General features: G+C 42.8%; 1 protein-coding gene across 11 annotated transcripts in view; it reads left to right on the forward strand.

Annotated features, from left to right (window-relative positions):
- TSPAN18 (tetraspanin 18) overlaps positions 1 to 13,871 on the forward strand; it is a 195,619-nt gene that overhangs the window by 127,731 nt on the left and 54,017 nt on the right. Inside the window, exon 4 of one of the 11 annotated variants that reach the window (XM_075927540.1) lies at positions 735 to 815. The exons of the other annotated variants lie outside the window; for them this stretch is intronic. The gene's annotated coding sequence lies outside the window, so the exon portion shown is untranslated. The remainder of the gene's footprint in view (positions 1 to 734; positions 816 to 13,871) is intronic. 11 annotated transcript variants of the gene reach the window in all.

A 13,871-nucleotide genomic window follows, 5' to 3' on the forward strand; every position in this document is an offset into this window, starting at 1 on the left:
CTCGGGGACTACCTGTAGTATCTATTCAATGTAGGGTAAAGTTCAAGATAAAGTTAATTGCCTTATTTGAATTTGCTTTCTACTAAACTGGGCTTAGTGCTGCTTTTCTCCCTTTTTGGGATCTTGAGATGGAATTGGCAAAAGGCTAAAATTATATTTTGACTGGATGGTTGGTACAAACTTGTTGGAAGTTGAACTCTCAGAATTTCCTGAATACTTAATAGGAGTTCACTCTGATGCTTATCAAAATGTTAAGGCAACTTATTACTTAACCAGCTTCTTAGCTATTTCCTGAAACACTTTTATTTTAAAATGTAAATATTCAAGTATTACCTTTAATAGCTGTATTTTATTTTTAGTCTTTTTTTTTTTTAAACCTAGATTATTATTAACTGGTCAATGCAGGACCATCTCCCTACCCCAGTTATGCATTTTGGTCATTCTGAGTTCTTCTGCAAATCTTCAATACTAACAGTATCTTCAAAACTCTAGATACTTATATATAAGATACATAAAATATACTTCAGGGGGGAATCCCCAATGTTTTTTACTCGCCCAATCAACAAATCTATCCTCAGCCAAAATGTATGTAAATCACCCTCTTTGGCATAAAGGCCATCCTTCTGTATTTGAAACATAGTTTAAAATGTTACTTTTTATATGGGAATAGCTGCCCCCTGTTCAGACTGACTCATTGTAACAGAATGATTTAGTGGCACTCTGTATCTTTCTAGGAAAGAAGAGTCTGACAGACTCTTATGAAACTGCGCAAACACAAATTCTTCACAGGAGTATTCAAAGCTGAGTGACTCCAGGTATGACTCATTTAGAGTCCATATCTGAGCAAGTGAAAATGTGTTTAGAGAGTTTTTCGTTTTGATCTCCAGTCTTGTTCTCTTCAGAAAACTATCACATAGCTTGGCACAGCTGGAAGTATCTGCTCAGGAGAGGCCTAGAATACGAAGAGAAGGCTGCTGCATGGGTATCGGCCATGCAGTTGTGGGGTTCTAAGACTCAGTAACATGGACAACTGTGCCCATTACATCTGTAGAGCAGTGTTGGAGGAGCCAGGGCTTGAATATGTCAGAATTGAGATGCAAACTGTTTGGTACCCTAGAACTGCAGTAGGTCTAGGTATCCCATGTTGGAGTCGGCTGTATGAGGGAAGGACAAGAATTGGAATGGCAAAGGGGTTTTCATTCCAGGAGTGAAGTGGATCAGCAGATCTTTTTCTGTTAAGCTTGAATAGGGTCTGAATGCTCTGTTTCTTTCAGCACATGATTTTTTTTTGCTTTCCTGAGTAGCAAAATCAATTATAAAATTATGAAAAAAATAGAGAAGATGTATTGAAAATTGTACTCTAAGTGGATGTGTAAAGTATATTAATGATAAGCCTACCCTGCATGCCAAATAGAAAACTCAGAAGGATGAAAAATAAATCTTGCTGAACCATCAGTGTCCTGCATGAGTCACTAACTCCCTAGGGCAGAAACCCAAACACAAGAGATGTTTGTTTTCATTTTGTGAAGCCAAAGCATAGCCAATTCGGAATTAGGATGAATCATCCTGGGAGGCATATATATCCCTGCACTCAATTTTTGTTTTGTTGACATTGGTTGTCAGCATAAATTTTGTTAACAAAACTTGGTAGTGTAGACATACCTTAATTCAGATTGAGTAAAGGTGAAATGCTGAGTCTGGGATGTAGCAATCCAGAGGCCTCATTTTAATTTTTGCTAGATCTTTATTCAGGCAAAACACCTATTCATTTCAATGAAGGTTTTGACTGGGTCAGATGAATTTTGTGACTTCAGGATTGCAGTTCCAGAGAGCATTAGGACAGATGATTGTTGGCACAGGGAGAGTTTAACCATGCTGGTCAAATTATTTGCTAGTGTAACTCCTTGGCATCCGTGAAATTATACTAGGAAGGAATTTGTCCCTTTTTCTTTCTGTCTGGATTGGCAATTGTCACTAGTTATCCTTTGGTATTCAAAACCTTCATATTGCCTCTTCAGTACTGATGACCAGAGACTTGAACATCATAAGGTTTCTTGAAATAGTATCTACGATTCTTGAGGGAAACAGTGGTGTATTTGTCCAGTTCCCAGAAGCCTTATAATTACTTTCTCAACTCAAGGCAGTTTATAAGCCTGTTCGGCTACAGAGCTGCATAAGTTTGATGTCAATTCTTGGTTTGTGATGGAATAAGAAAGCAGACAGGACGCTGCACATTTATTTGTGCTAATAAATGACCTCTGGCTAGAAGCTGTCTGTTAATGCTATTAAATGAACTACTGCTGTGGAACTCCAGGCTGGAGCCAGAAGCCCAATAAAAGGTGCATTATTATGACAGCTCAGATAATGCCAGACAATGTTGCTGTTCTAATTTAAAGATTTAATGGTTTGTTAATAATGCCTGATTTGGGAATACAGTATAGACTCTATCAAGGATGGTGGAAGATGTAATGACATTAATAAAGGTAATTGAAATCGTTGCTGTAAATTTGTTTGCTCTGGTTTGTTAATTGAAAAATGACTTGTCTTAATGTGTGGAAGAAAGATTGTTCTTTTTTGTATGGGGGTACATACTGGTTCATGTGTCTGTGTTGTTTTGTATCACTATCTGTATGGTGAGCTTATGGCAGTGTGCATGATGTATGCATATCGGGGTGTTGTGTATAAAGCAATGTGTGTATCTGTGTATCTTCAGCATATGTCATGTGACTGCCTCTGGCTAGCATGTCAATGTATGTGCAATATGCATGTGTGTTTTTACATTTATGATTAATTACAGGACATGTAAGGTGACCAGGGAAAACGAGAAACTTCTAAGTTATTGGATGTTTAACCTTGGAGAAGCAAACTTTGCATCTAATCTTTCATCAGTGCCCACACACAACCGCCACTAATTATAAAGATACTTGTGTGTAACTCCTGTTAATCCTAATTAGAGTTAATGGAAGATATGTGTGGACATTAATGGCACAAGAAACAAAGTAGTCTCCATTTCCCAGGTTAAATATCCAACAGCTTCCCTCATCACTGTTTGACACCCTGTAATTTTATAGTCTCTCCCTCACTCACATGCACACTCACATCGCTTTCCCCCCTGAATTTTTTCAATCATATGTTATCTGGAATTAACAATCTACAGAGCAAACAAAATTGCAACAGTGACTTCAGTTACCCTTATTAGTGCCATCATTGCACTCCCCTTGACTGATAGACTGTAGAGTGTGCCTTGAATCTGACTTGGTTAAACCATTAAATCTGTAAATAACAGTAGAAAAATGATTCATTGTCATTTGAACATTGGTAGTAGTGCGCCCTTGGCTGACTTATCAATCTAATAGAGTCACACACAGGAGCAGGGAGAGTTTCCATGTTGTTCTAAAGGTTGACTTCATTATGATAAACAAGCTCAGTGTCTGTGAGCAAGGAGAGTTTGTATATGTCCAAGACCTCTCTCTGTCTGCCTATGTACAGGGCTACCATCACAGTGGTATTTTTGAAGTTCTGAATCAATATACCTTCTCTAAGTCTGTATTTTTGTCTGACTCTCTTCAGCATTTTTAGGACTGTTGTCATTGTAAAATCAAGGCTTTGGGTTTGTAAATATACTTCTATTATTATCCTTCTGACAAAGGAGAACTTATGACTACATGCCAAGTAGGGATGTAAAAGTGTAACTGTTTAAACAGTTTAAACAGCCGATGCTTATCAGTTTGTGTTATGGCTACATGCTGGCTCCCTGGGAGCAGGGCAGGAAGGGACTGCTGGCCCAGCTTCTAGGGTAGGAGGTTTTGCTGCAGGCTCTGCAGTATAACTTTACCCTGGGACCGTGACCAGCGGCTGCCAGCCCCGCTTCCAGGGAGACTTTGCTGCGGGCTCTGCAGTAGAAAGCATATATATGTGTTTGGAGACTATTTGTGAAGTGAGCATTACGCCATTGGTCATTTACCAATCTCTGGAATCTAAGGTGGTACAGCTGGCCCAAAGTGACTTTCTTTGGTGTCTAATTAGATGTGAGGGTTTCTTATTTTCTCTTTCCATTGTGAGCCAGTCACGCTTCTCTGGTTAAATTACTGCCATAACTCCTTGAAGGCCACTTAGAGTATATCTAGACTACGAGGGATCTATCTGAAAAAGATACGCAAAATGTGCTCTGCAGTTTGTGTGTCTTTTTCTGATATTTTTGTTGGAAGAGGCTTTTCCAAAATGTGGCCCATCTAGACTGGGCCAAATTTCTGAAAAAAACCCTCTTTCGAAAGCCCCCTTCTACCTCGTGGAATGAGGAATACAAGGGTTTCCAAAAGAGCACGTTTGCTCTTCTGTAAAAAAAATGCGGACGCGATGGAGTTTTTCAGGATACCTCCAGTATCCCGAAAACTCCCCCACAGTCTAGCCATACCCTTAGAAGCGTCAGCACTTGCTGTTTGCAACTGCTGATGCTTGGGTGCTCCCTGGATGCTTGGTAGTTGTAGCCACAGGAAGTGTTTTATACTCATTTTTCAAATGCAATAACTTCCTTTTTACCCTAGATGCAATTTGCGGTATAAACACTCAGCTAAGCTTGGCTTGGATGCTGGCTATCAGATAAACTAAACTGCCTGTGTGCCCACAAAGCATCTTAATCATTGCAATCAGCTGAGCTGCTTGTGCTAATAGTCCCTAGATTTTAAAAGTGTGTAATGGGAGGCAGAACCTTCTTGGTGGATGGTTCTCAAATCTGGAATTTGCTTCTCCATCTGGTCTGACACAACTGAGCTTGTTGAACTCTGGAGCACAATGTGAGACCCATCCCACCATTGAGCCTTTGCTTTAGGAGAGATTTGAATTATCCTCTTGACATTTTTTTATTGGTTTCTGTTGGGTCATTAAAAGTGCATATTGTGTCTTTAAATATCGTTCACTGACTCTTTAGACCTTTCCATTTACATTAATGCACTGTTTATTAAGGGCCTGATCTGTGCTGGTACCTTTGGACAGCATAGCAATGTTACTTAGGGGAGTGATTTTGATATTGGTTAAATTCATAGTGTGGGGACTGTTATACAGTCAAAAAGTGTTTTTCTGGGGGACTGTATAAGCTCCACTGGCAAAAGTATTCTTGCTGCATCTCTAATGGAAAGATTAGCCAGCAGGGGAGCCTACATCCTCGCTGGGCCCCTAGATGAGGTTGGGGGGCAGGGCGCGTCTCTGTGCTCCCAGAACGGGCAGAACCAGGGGTGGAGAGAGCAGGAGCAGGGCAGCCAGCTCTCAGCACCATCTGGATGGTGGCATGCCCCCTGACCCAGCCCTCAGTGCTTCAGTGGCAAAAAGGGTCTGGGGTTCTGGGTACTGCCACGGCTGCAGTAATAGTGGCAGTAGATGGGAGCGCGCCAGGTCCTTTCCAATCACTAGGCTCTTGGGCAGTTACCCCCTTCACTTACCCCCCTTTCCTCTTCCTCACCTGTCTGCAGGCCTGTTTGCCGGTATAGTTAAGCTGGCAAATCCTTTCTCACATAGACAAGGCCTGAGTCTCTACTGCTAGCTTTCTGAAAATGGAAGTAATACACCAAGGTAGGGTTGCCAGATGGTTGAAACAAAAATACTGAACCCCTCCCCCCCCCAAAAAAAAACCCCCAAAACACTGTGAGAAAATTCTGTTGAAGGGGGAAAAAATGGTGGGGGGACCAAAGTTGTTGAGAAAAAAAAAGATTCCAAGACTTTATTAAGCCAAAAAAAAAATTTAAATAAAACAGCATGTCCCCTTTAAGAGTGAGTGCAGGGATAAGAACAGGGGAACGGTTGAGCACTAAGATCCAGGGGAAAGCATTGCTTCCCCTAGGTCTTTTGGCTGGCAGCCATTTTGTGCTGGCAGCCTTGCGGAACCAGGTAAGCATGGAGCCAGGGGTCGGGAGGCTGGGGGTTTTGGGGCCGAGGGAGGGAGGTTCGGGGGCGGGAGATGCTGGGCACTGAGTGTTTGCAGGGTTGCCAGGTGCCCGGAATTTTCCTCCTGGCTGGGGAAAAAAATCAGAAAATACCGGACATCTCAGGTGTCCGGTATTCTCTGAATTTTTTTTACCAGATAGGAGGCAAAAATACCAGACTGTCCGGGTGAATATCGGACACCTGGAAACCCTACAGTAAGCTCAGGTCTACAATAGAAGCACTTAACCAATCCACAACTATCCTATACTGGCAAAATGATCTTAGTTTAGTTGTAGCTATACCAACAAAGTTGTACTCTGTGTAGGTATGGGAAAGCCAGTCTCCATGAGCAAAACAAGCTAAACTGGTAAAAGCGGAGCTTTATTGGTATAGCTTCACATACACTAGATACAGTAAAACTCCATTAGTCCGGCATCCAATACTCCAGCACTCCTGATGGTCCAGCACCATCAGGAACACGGAAGTGCTCTGGCTGCCGGACAATTGGAACTGCTCTGCGCCCAGTTTCCTCGATTCATCCGCTGCTGAAACTGACCAGCAGCTGAATCGGGGAAGCCGGGGGCAGAGCAGCTGGGGTGCTGCCAGTTTGGTCCCGTAGTGCCGCCCCTCAGGGCTGCGGGACCAACCTGGCAGCACCCCAGCTGCTCTTGGGGCCGCCTGGGAAAGAGCAGCTGGGGTGCTGCCGGGTTGGTCTCGCAGCGCCATGGGCGGTGCTACAGGGCCAACCCGGCAGCACCCCTGCTGCTCTGCCCCAGCATCCCCAAGTCAGCCGCTGCTGAAACTGACCAGCGGCTGACTCCAGGAAGCCCGGGGCAGAGTAGCTCTGCCCCGGGCTTCCTGGAGTCAGCCGCTGGTCAGTTTCAGCAGTGACTGAATCCAGGACACCTGGGGCAGAGCAGCTGGGGTGCTGCCGGGTTGGTCCCGTAGCGCCGCTCCTCGGCACTGCAGGGCCAACCCGGCAGCACCCCAGCTGCTCTGCCCCAGGCATCCCAGACTGAGTCGCTGCTGAAACTGACAAGCAGAGGCTGAATCAGGGATGCCTGGGGCAAAGCCGGACTATTGGAAGGGGGGGCTATGAGGGGTCTGGAGTGGCATTCCTCCCAACCCCTCATAGCCCCTCCTTCCGAAAGTCTGGCATATCTGGTAATCCGGCACCCCCTGGGTCCTAAAGGTGCCGGATTATCGGAAGTTTACTCTAGTTCTGTTGTTTTAATTACACTGGCATAGTAAGAGTTGCAAAAATCCTACCATGGACACAATTTTACTGGTGATAGTTGATTCTAGTTTGGGAAGTGGAATAAGCTATGTTAGTGTAAGTCACCTTTATACTGATATAACTACTAGGGCTTTTACCAATATAACTATTTCAGAGAAAAATATTATACACAACCTAAACTTAAGTATCATACTGGTAAAACTTTTCAAGTGTACTGTAGACCTAGGCCTGAGATACAAAAGGAGAGAGGCCAGTTCAGTGAAGAGAACACAACTATTACATTTTTCATTTTTAATTGGAACTAGGAAACCAGACTGATGAGGCCTTGCTCTTGCTGTTTGGTTGGGAAAGTGAAATAGAATCTGAGGGTAGATGTTGTCAGAGACACTAAGATTAAGCACTTCTGTCCCCAGGCAAATCCCCTTGTTGTTATAAACCACTACAGCAAATCTGCACTATATTTGAAAATGGGTGACTCAATATTAGTCTCTAACCAGTGCAAAGGTAATAATATGCCATGGGTGGTAACCTGAAACTGGCTTTATAAACTTAAAATCCCACCTTTGTTGTCTTTAAACTGAGTAGGATATTTATAAATTAAATCCAGCCCAAATTTAAAATGCATATAGCCATATAAAACATTTGAGACAGGCATTTAAGCATTCAAACAAAGGTTTGCAGATTGGATAGCTTAGTTACAATGGGTTCATTTAGTAGGGTAAATTGCCGATATAATACTTACTGCTGCCACAGGCATTTCTTTCCTGCTAACCTGCTGAACAAGAGCACAAATATAACAAAACAGTCTCCATCCTGGAGTGGGGAAAATTGTCAGATTTCTTTTTTTTTTTTCCTTTGGGAGTTTGAACCAGTTTGGTGGCAAAATAAAAAATCCCTGGTTCTAATTTGAAGAGGGGTCCAGTTTCAGAATTGTTGAACCCAAAGGAAGGATGTAAGTAATGAGAGAGCAGTTTATTCTGGGTTTTCAGTCTGGGGCGAAGCAGATTTACAGTGATTCCACAGAACTGAGTTCTCCAGCAAGCATAGCACAGGTAAGTTGTTGGTTGCCTATGGCATAGTTGCTGTGCCAGAAGGATGGTGCTCTGAAACACTGTGCAGTCAGTGAGACCACCTACAGCACTAAAGTCCTGGAAAGGTGTGAGAAGTGGCAGAGAAATTTTGGTTCAGAAGCTGATGTCTTGGGCTTCAGTCTGTGGATAAGTAATGTCTCAGATGATGAGATCTTTTCTGTATTACATGATCAGAAAAACAACCTGTATATACCAATTTTTCATGGTAATAGCTGGTATTTTAGGCAGGGTATTCAAAGCTGTGTCCAACGAAAGAGCTAGAATTTAAGCCTCACTTTGGTATCAGCCATTATTCTTCCACTTGTTGTGTTGGATTTGAACAGAGCTAAAGTAATCATCAGGAGACACTTGGCTCCTCGTTCTTGTGGGTATAATTGAGCAAAGGCAGTCATTCCTTGAATACAATACAAAGGTGTCTGGATGAGGCCCAAAAGGTTTTCCCAAGTTTAATAACACAAGGCAATACGCAGTAACTTGCGTGTGGTATGAGATATGACTAATGATGTAAAGGCATTGCATTGCAGAAGAGGGAAATTAAGTAGTACCAGAAAGGGAGAAAACCTTGCTTGTCCACTGAGAGTTGATGAGGGGAAGAGATGCAGGAAAGTTCATGTCTGCTCTCCTTAGAAACGCCACGTCTCTTAATTCTTCAGACCCCTTGGGGCTCATCAGGCTGAGAGCTGGGAAATTAACTCCGTCCCCTACACATGTTCAGTCATAGTGAGTTGAAACACTTAGTGTCAAAGTGGACAAAGCACAATCTGCAAACCAGGTGTGCCTCATATTGTTCTGCAGTGTGGCCCAGAGCCATTGCACTCTTGTGAGCAGATACCAATTAATAAGTGATGGGCACTCTGGAAACTGAGTGGATAGAAATTAGTAGGTGTGTAGCTTACTAAACTGTAGCTCCAATTGTATGTCCCTCAACAGTACAATGTCTATCTGCATAGCTCCAGGATTTATTCTGCTGCCTAGTTGTGGTACACCCATCGCTATTGCTCTTGATTTTGCTGTTTAGAGTATTGGTGATTGAATTAGATGCCTAGTGTAACATAAGGGTGATGCTGATAAGCAGAAGCAGAGCAAAATTATTTTACGGATAATTCATATAAAGCAAATCTGGTGTCCAGAATTAGCAGTACATATGTGTCACCCAAAAGCTAGTGGGGCCTGCTCTCCCCTAGGATGGGAGTGAATGTTGTAACTGCCTCTTAGCTGAAAAGAGTGTTTCTCTCAGTATTTATAATATTCAAAGTGATCTGAGTGAAAGAGTGCACAGTTAAAATCCTCAATGAACTCAATTTTCTTTTAAAGGCTGGTTCGCATTTCTGAGCTACTTGTGAGAGATCAGCTATAAGCAGAAGCCCTGTGTTTTCTAGAAGCAGAAAAAAAGACCCTTGATTTTTATTAGCAGCCAAGAGCCTAAACTTTTTGACCTTTGATGCCCTTGGGACACACACACTTCTGCTGACCCCTTTCAGGACCTAATGCAGTCTGCTGTCAGTGAGGGACAACTGGCCATCTTGTAGCCCCTTGTAGCACCCTCTCTTGTGGCTGGTGTGTAGTCACATGATGAAGGGTAGCAGGTTAGTGACATCTGGCATACACATGGCCCTCTCTCCCCGGTCATTTGCAACAACCAACATCTTTTAGCTCTGACACTGCTGCTGGGCTCTACCTGCAGAAATGCTCTCAGAGGGGGGGAAGGGACACGCACATCATGACTGTGAAAGGAAATCATTGTTTGCTTTCAGACCATTAACATTTCACAGCTATGTTGCTTTTGCCTGTCACCCCTGGAGACCCTACACTGGGCCTTTCCCTGGGCACAAGCTAAATGATTTGGATGGGTTCATCTTGATAGCTTTCAAGAAGGCAATGGCTCCAAAGACGAAGGCAAAATCTCAAATAAGCTGAAAATCAAGCCCAGATCCTCCTTTCAGGTTTGGATAAGGATCCCCTTTCTTTCTCACATACTTCCCAACTCCCAGAAAGGCAGCAGGTCTTTTACTGCACAGATCAGTGGTCCTAATTTTCCTCATTTCTCTTACCACTAGAATTCAATGAGATCCCCATACATTCTGTGCCACTCTAATCCCATGGGCCCACTTGCCTCCTGTGGCTTCCTTTATCCCTTCACACTGGGGATGTTAAAATGCAATTATTTTCCTAATCGATTAGTCGACAGATTTTCTGTTGATTAGTTGATAAGGGTAGGCAGTCCCAGCACTCAGTCTGGCTAGTGCTGGTTTACAGCATGACTTCCCCAGCTGCCGCGCTGCATTGCACAGCCTTGGAAAGGTGCATACAAAGGCACTGAGTTAGTCCCTGCTCTACACGTTTCCTGTCATTCATCACCACACACATGCACAGACACCAGGCTGAATGAAAAGAAAGAAACGCGTGGAGCAGGGATCGACTCAGTGCCTTCGTGCGTGGCTTTCGGAGACTGCGCGTTGCAGAGCGGCAGCGGGGTGTGTGTGTGGGGTGAGGAGGATGAATGAAAAGAAATGCATGAGCAGGGACCAACTCAGCGCCTTCGCATGCCGGCTTCTCTTCACTGTACAATGCAGAGCAGCAGTTAGGGGGATGCAACTAATCGATAGTGCTAATTGATAAGCTCCTGCTTATCGGTTAGTCGATTAATGGCTAACATCCTACTTCAGATCTACAATAACAGCACTCATTAGCCTTCGCAGGCTCTGGTTTGTTATTTGAATAGTGTGAGCATGCAGTGTAAGTGGACTGGGGTGAGGATTGTTTGGCAAAATGTTTCAATGCTTTCCTAGATCGCTGGTGCTCACTGCTACCAACTGAGCATCTGCCCCCAAAGTCATCTGGATATTCTACAGTCTGAGCTCCATCGTGCTCCACTTATGCATAGAACACGCGTGCAATGTGTCACCATTCCTAGCGATGCAATGTAATTCTGGAACCTTACGATGATGGTTTAAAATGCTGTGGTTCCACAAATCTTCTGTGCAAGGAATTCCTGTTGAAATCAAGGAATTCCTGTTGATTTCAGACTGACTTCTGCAAGCTGAGAGCTTTCAGAATCAAATTCTAAATCCGTGGTGTGGCTAGTTGGCTTGAACAATGTGGCTAGTTGGCCAGTTGAGTGTTTGCTATAGCAGTTGGACACCACATCTCTAAATGTTAATGTTAACTATTTCAGTGCTGATCACTTTAGCAGCAACTAAGCTGCTTAGGGATTGTGAGCAGAGCTTAGGTAAAATCCCTCAATTTTTTTCCTGACCTGCAATTTAAAGCCTTTTGTCATTCAGTTTGTATGAAGGAATGAACTTGTATTGTATAGTGACATTCTAAACTATAGTGAAGGTCATTTGAAAAGCTTTTTTTGATCCATATTTTGAATTCTACCCTTCCAGAAGCTCTGTTGCCCTTCCCTAGTGCTTTCCACTAGAATGCTCAAAGCATTTGACAAATATTACTGAATTAAGTGTCACAAACTCCCTGAGATGAAGTTTTTACTAACCCTCATTTTATAGATTGGGAAAAATGCTTTGGCCACCCTGGTCACAGACATATGAATAGAACCCAGAACTCCAACTACCAACCTACTTGACTTATTGCTGCTTTAGACCATTCCCATTTTAGGTGGGTTTGGTATAGTCAAGGAAAAAAGCAAAGCAGGGAATTTAAATCTTAAAATATTTGGCAATTTTCATTTATCTTAAAATTCATTTGTACAGCAAGAAGCTATAGAGATTTGATCTAGGAGTAAGCTTTACATTTGGTGATGGGAGAGCTGAGTGTTCCATGGCCTGAACTAACTCCTCTTGTCCTATGCATCACGGTAACTGTGCAATCTGATTGGGAAAGTTCTCAAAAAGGGCTGTCTTTCTGCTGTCCAAACATTCTGCTGCTCTCCATATGCTTCAGCCTAAACCTAGGCTACTCTGGCCAATCACTGTCCAAATCTGGTTTTGATACTTACAAAAATGAAAAACAGAATTGCTTTCTAATTGCGTGTTGAGCGAGAGAAGAAACATAATTGAACCAGGATTCGAGCTCCGCTCACAATAAAGATTAACTATTTAAAGCTTTCATTATTTCACAGTTCATAGCACATGCCATAGACCTTTCCTGACTGAATGAGGAGGATGAGCCCATATGATCCTAAAGAAACTTTTCAATCAGCTCTTCTATGAATCTTGTAGAATGTCCCATTTCAAAACTGTAGAACTACATAAAAATTGCTATTCCTCATAAAATGTTTCCAGATTTCAAATGATGGAGGTTCTATGTACATGATTCAGTAACACAGGAAGAGTCAGACTAGCTCAGGCCACTAGGGTTGCCAGGTGTCTGGTATTGACCCGGACAGTTCGGTATTTTCACCTCCTGTCCATTAAAAAATTCAGAAAATACTGGACACCTAAAATGTCTGGTATTTTCTGATTTGTTTTTTCCCAGCCAGGAGGCAAAAATCCCGGGTGCTTACCTGGTTCTGCAGAGAAGCTAACTGGCCTGGAGCAGGAAGATAAGATGGTGGACAGCTGCCGGCAGCCTGTTAGGGCCAAAAAGGCTCAAAAGCCTTTTTTTTTAATTTTTTTTTTTTTTGCTTAATAACACTTGTTGAGGGAAAAAAAAGGACCACAACTTTGGTCTCCCCCCTTTTTTTTCTCAACAGAATTTTTTCCTGGGTGGTTTTTTGTTCTTTAATTCCTGGCAATTAGTAATTGGTCTGTGTCCTCCCTTGTGCTGGGTCTAATGAGGGAGGCTCCCCACTTCCATTCGGTGACAGTGTGTTTTTTCCTCTGCTTTATGGATATGTTTGCTGCCTCTTGACTAATGTTTCAAGTCCTGCCCTAAATATTATTAACCTTAACATTGGGGGCAAATAATGTCAGGCTGATTAGGCATACTTTACATTCCCTGCTTCCAGTCCTCTTCTCATAGCAGATGACACAATAATAAGACTGCGCAAATTAAAGTTCATCTGTATCCAGAGCATTCTCCCCGATACTCTCTCTTTCTTACACATACACTCACTGTTTTCTAAAAAGATATTTCATACAACAATGTCAGCCCAGGCCTGTCCTTATGTGTTTTTTATGACTGAAGTTGGTACAGGTTTTGCTCCATGCTTTTTCCCAGCCTGATTTTAGGTGTTTCTAGTGAGGAAGCTTCTGCTGTTCTTATGTATTATTTTAGATTACTGTAGAGCCAAAAATGTGCTTGCTCTTAAGCAGCTTCCAAACACATAAGAAGACACTGTCCTCGTTCTGTAGAGCTTGCAATCTTTAAAACAAAGTCTCCCTTGACTTCTGTAGCGCATAAGCCTCTGTGTTGAGAAATGTTTCACAAGCCTCTGATTGAAAGGCTGTATTGTACTTCCACCCCAGCCACTTGCCTTGGGGAGAAATGGTGTTCATTTTCCTGTTCAGTACTGAGGGATTTTTGTTTGTTTAAAGCCACAGTGTAAGTGTGTGACCATTTGCTGTTTGAGAGGAGACAATACTTGTGTGTGGGTGAAACTGACCCTTTTGCAGAAATCCACAGGAAGACCTATGCACTGTCTGGACCTCACTTAAGCTTCACGTAGACTTTGTTCTGACTCGGTACTTAAGCTTGAATTTATTCAGGGGTCTACCTGCTTGAAT

Source organism: Pelodiscus sinensis, chromosome 4, assembly GCF_049634645.1.
Source record: "Pelodiscus sinensis isolate JC-2024 chromosome 4, ASM4963464v1, whole genome shotgun sequence".
Taxonomy (NCBI): domain Eukaryota; kingdom Metazoa; phylum Chordata; order Testudines; family Trionychidae; genus Pelodiscus; species Pelodiscus sinensis.